Here is a 5,406-nt window from a genome sequence, read left to right on the forward strand (position 1 = left end):
TCTTGACTCCTCAGTCCACAGAATGTTTCACCAAAAGCGGATCATCAAGATCTTTGTGGCAAGTGTGAGATGAGCCTTTGTATTTGCTGACAGCAGGGTTTATCGCCTTGGAACTCTTCCACGGATGCCATGTTTGGCCACTGTCTTTCTTATGGAAGAGTCATGAACACTTATCTTAACTGAGACCAGCGAGGCCTGCAAGTCTTTAGAATAGAATCAGAAACAGCTTTATTGGCCAAGTGTGTAAAAACACACAAGGATTTTTTTCTCCGGAAGTCGGTGCTGCCCTGGGACGACATTCAGAACAAAGGACAACAAAGCAACAAGAACAACAAACAAGAGTTGTGCAAGATTAGAACCGGTCAGTGTGTCAACGTCACACATTGTGTTAAGATTGTATAGAGTGCCTTTACTTGTTCGCAGTTCATGTTTGTGGTTCCTGTTATAGACCAGTGCAATAACAATTGTACAAAGGGAGCAGTTTAAAGTGCCAAATTGTATGATAGTCTACAAAATATATTACTCATACTAATACTGATTGGACCAGCAGGATGTGTGTCAGGTTTACCAATTAGACATTCATTAAAGTGGACAAAAAAGGAAACAAAGACACCAGTTCAAGTTTGACAGCTTACGAGGAGAGGAACTGTCTCGGACAATTCGCCACTACACTCTCTGATTATCCTCTACTCACCACCTCTATTTATTTAGTTTCAATACGTCCCTTATTTACACGGATGTTACAAAAAGGAGACGGCAAGCAAAACATAGTTGGAAACAAAGTGTAGTTGTTTGTTCGTGTGTGTGTGCCTGTGTGTGGAAGATTCCTGAGTACATGTGAGGTCATCATTTCTTTAGACAGGCAGCAGGTGCTCCTGGTTCTAAAAGTTCTGATGATGAGATGTTTTTGTTCTTGCTATCTCCTGCTAGACGGCTGCCATGTAATCTAGAGCAGAGCAAAGCATTTCTTTATTGGAAGCAGATGTGTGATAATTCTAGGAGGCCCCGTAGCTCAGTGGTTAGAGCACTGGTTTGGTAAACCAGAGGTTGTGGGTTCGTATCCCACTGGGGCCTCCACTCCCTGAGAAGGGTTGCGTCAGGAAGGGCATCCGGCGTAAAAATTGTGCCAAACATATATATGCGTTCATCTGAGTTGACACGCTGTGGCGACCCCGAAAGGGACAAGCCGAAAGAAAACGCACGATGTGTGATAATTCTATTCACAATTATTCCTACATTTCCCCCCGTCTATCCTACATTTGCTACCATGTTTTCTAAAGCAGAGCAAAGCATTCTCCATTGCAGGCAGAGAAAAGCATTCGTCATTGCAGGCAGGGAGAGCAAAGCATTCTTCATTTCACGCATGAACAGTAACTGAATTGGAGCAGAGCAAAGCATTTCTTCATTGCAGGCAGAAACAAAGCATTCTTCATTGCAGGCAGGAACAGTTACTGAATTGGCGCAGAGTAAAGCATTTCTTCATTGCAGGCAGAAGCAGTTACTTAATTATAGTTACAATTATTTCTACATTATGCTCCTGTTTATCCTACATTTGCTCAAATCCTCACATCATCTAATAAATCACCCTTTTGGGTTTATTCTATAGAATCCCTTTTATGAAAACAAACAGTTACACTCAGAGGAAAATATTGCACTAATTACTTGTAATTTTCTGGATTGGAGAACAGGTCTGGAAGAGAATGTCATCATCGTGGTAAACAATATCACTGTCATTACCGTGTTATGCCAATAGTGGTGCAGGTGCTCCTGGTTCTAACAGCTCTGATGATTAGATGTTTTTGTTCTTGCTATCCCCTACTAGGCGGCTGCCACTTTATCTGGAGCAGAGCAAAGCATTTCTTTATTGGAAACAGATATATAATAATTATATTCACAATTATTCCTACAATGTGAGTGAGTGTCCTAATAATGGCACAAGGCAGAAAATAGTAGGTTCGCTGATCAAGAATGTCATGATTTAATAGCCTGAAGGAAAACACTGTTCGGATGCCTGCTCGCTTTGACTTGCATTGATCTGTAGTGCTTTCCCAACAGATGGAACTGGAAAAGCAGGTGGCCAGGATGTAGAGGATCTGAAAGGATCCTGCCTGCTCTGGACCGAGCTCGCGTTGCGTGCAAGTCCTCAATAGTGGGTAGAGTGATGCCGACGATCCGTTCCGCGGTTTTGATTGTCCGTTGCAGTTGGAGTTTGTCCTTTTTGGTGGTGGCCCCAAACCAGACTGTGATGGAGGTACACCGTACTGATTGGAAGACCCCTGTGTAGAACTTTCTCAGCAACTCTTGTGACAGGCCGTGCTTCCTCAGAAGGCGCAAGAAATACATCCTTTGCTGGGCTTTCTTAAGGATGGAGTTGATCTTCGTCTCCCACTTCAGGTCCTCTGAGACTGTAATTCCCAAGAACTTGAAGGTCTTGACAGTTGACACAAGAAGGACAGTGTCAGAGGCAGCTGTGGTGAAGGATGCCTCCTGAAGTTCACAATAGTCTCTACAGTTTTTAGAGAGTTCAACGCCAGGTGGTGCTGACCACACCAAATCTCCAGTCTCGCCACATCCTGCTGCTATGCAGACTCGTTGCAGTCTTTGATCAGGCCGAAGACCGTGGTGTCATCTGCAAACTTCAGGAGTTTGACAGTTGAATGCCACGGGGTGCAGTCGTTTGTGCACAGCGAGAAGAGCAGAAGTGAGAGGACACAACCTTAGGGTGCCCCGGTGCTGATAGTCCGCATGGATGAGGTGGTGTCCCCAAGCCTCACCTACTGTGTCCTGCCCATCAGGAAGTTATAGATCCACCGGGAAATGGCAGGCGAGATGCTGAGCTGGAGAAGTTTGGAGGAGAGGAATTCAGGGATGATGGTGTTAAATGGAGATCTGAAGTCCACGAACAGGATCCTGACATAAGTACCCTTGCTGTCAAGATGTTCAAGGATGAAGTACAGACCCATGTTGACGGCATCATCCGCAGACCTGTAAACTCATGGGCAAACTGCAGTGGGTCCAGCTGGGGACTTGTGATGCTCTTGATGTTGTCCAGCAGAAGGCTTTTTGATGAGGAAACAAACAAGATGTTGTTTGAGGTTCTTTTGTAACCTCCCAGAAAATAGCACTCCTGGAAAAAATTTAGCTGGTCTTCCATCCCTGGGAAGGTTTGCCACTGTTCACAGTTTTGTAGATAATGGCTCTGACAGTGGTTTGCACAAGCCCCAAAGCCTTGGAAATGGCTTTGTATCCTTTTCCACACTCAACTTTCCCAAATCTGCAGTTAGCCACAATGACTTTGTAATTTAAAAGGGGGTGGGGGGACCTTTTCACAGAGGGAAGGGGACACAGTCAAACCCCTTCTCCAAGTCCATAAAGCACACGGAGAGTCTGGCAAACTCCTCTGCACATTTGCAGATGCTCCTAAAGGTGAACAGATATTCTGCTTTTCCACAGCCAGGTTGAAAATCACACTGCTCCTCCTGAATTTGCACTTTGACTTCTCTGCATCTCTTACAGCTGTTTTCCCTTAATGGATTTGGGGATTTCCACCACAACAGGCATCTACCACCTTACACCCATAGCTCCAGTCAACCACTTCAACAATAGATGCATAGAACAGTCCATTCTGACTCAATGTTTTCCTGGTCATCGGTGACATTCTGCCAGAGAGGAGAATTGAGAGTTGAGCACTACTAATCTAATCTCAATGAGATTGAGAAAAAAACACCAAGATTCACCGGTCATTATCTAAGGAGAAATTAAAACAGCTCAATTTAACCATGAACTCCCTAAATATAAGCAGCATGTGAAATGTCCAACAAGGCCAAATAACACTGTTACACATCCATTAAAAATGCATATAGTGCAATTCCCCACGCACCCATTGGCTCCTCTGATCGCTGCTTGCTACACTTAATACTGACATGCAGGCAAGCACTTAAATGCGAAAAGCCTTTGGTCAAATCAGTTGAAAAAAAGTGGCCCAACGAGGCAAAATTACAACTACGAGGCTGTTTTGACAATAGAGACTGGAGTGTCTTTGAAAATTCAGCGAGCAGTTCAGATTAATTCATAGATATTGTTACCGTGTATGTCAGTTTCTGTGAACCAACAAAAACTTTTCACACGTTCAATAACAACAAGCTGTGGTTTTACAGCCATACTGAGGCAATTTATTTTCTTTCGGCTTGTCCTGTTAGGGGTCGCCGCAACGTGGCAACTTTTTCCATATAGGCCCATCTCCTGCATCTTCCTCTCGAAAACCCACTGCCCTCATGTCTTCACTCACAACATCGATCAACCTTCTCTTTGGTCTTCCTCTCGCTCTTTTGCCTGGCAGCTCCATCGTCAGCAAACCTTTACCAAGATACTCACTCTCTCGCCTCTGGACATGTTCAAACCATTTGAAGTGTGCTCTTTCGAAACTTGTCTCCAAAACATCCAACTTTGAATGTCCCTCGAATGAGCTAATTTCTAATCCTATCTAACATGCTCACTCCTTGCGAGAACCCCAATATCTTCATTTATGATACCTCTGCATTTATCCGGGCTTGGGACCAACCGACAGATTGCACTGGCTTGTCCCCCCCCATAGGGCTGCATTCGACTTGGGCAACCCCGATAGGCTAAAGAGGTTAGCTAGGCTAACCCATGCATATCGTAGTGAGAATAGGGCCCCTCCACAATCCCACTACAAACCAGCTGACTAAAGAAATTAACATTGCAAAGAGGGAATATGCAACTAAACTGAAAAAATATATTGGTGCTAATGACTCCAAATCAGTCTAGCACGAATTACAATTGCTCACTAATTACAAGCGACTTTCCCCCCAGTAGAAAACGAGAGCGGGCTAGTCGACGACCTAAATAGTTTTTACTGCAGATTCGAAATAGATACTAGATACTGAGTACCCAAAAAGCCGCACAACAAGCCACACCACCTTCCACTCCGCCATTTAACATCCATGAAAGGGACGTAAAGCAGATCTTCAAACGACAAAAGGTCAACAAAGCATTAGGCCCAGACCTTGTGTCCCCATCTTGCCTCAAAGTCTGCACAGACCAACTTACTCCTGTCTTTACAAAGATCTTCAACAGGTCTCTAGAACTGTGTGAAGTCCCAACCTATTTCAAATGTTCCACCATCATACCGGTACCCAAAAAGGCAGCAGTCCCAAGTCATAATCACTACAGGACTATTGCCTTTACATCTGTGGTCATGAAATCAGTTGAATGCCTTGTGCTGGACCACCTGAAGGTCCCCAGCTGGACCCACGGCAGTTTGCCTGTCAAGCTAACAGCTCTACGGATGATGTTCATCCTTAAACATTTCGAGAGCGAGGGAACCTATGTGAGGATCCTGTTTGTGAACTTCAGCTTTGCGTTTAACTCTGTCATCCCTGAACT

At 44.5% G+C, this 5,406-nt stretch overlaps 1 non-coding gene across 1 annotated transcript; it reads left to right on the forward strand.

Moving 5' to 3' along the window:
- Window positions 1–1,001: 1,001 nt before the first annotated feature.
- On the forward strand, window positions 1,002–1,074 carry trnat-ggu (transfer RNA threonine (anticodon GGU)). Its single transcript has one exon. It is a non-coding gene; the product is annotated as a tRNA-Thr (tRNA).
- The last annotated feature ends 4,332 nt before the right edge of the window (window positions 1,075–5,406 follow it).

The sequence above is a fragment of the Syngnathoides biaculeatus genome, chromosome 4 (assembly GCF_019802595.1).
Source record: "Syngnathoides biaculeatus isolate LvHL_M chromosome 4, ASM1980259v1, whole genome shotgun sequence".
NCBI lineage: Eukaryota > Metazoa > Chordata > Actinopteri > Syngnathiformes > Syngnathidae > Syngnathoides > Syngnathoides biaculeatus.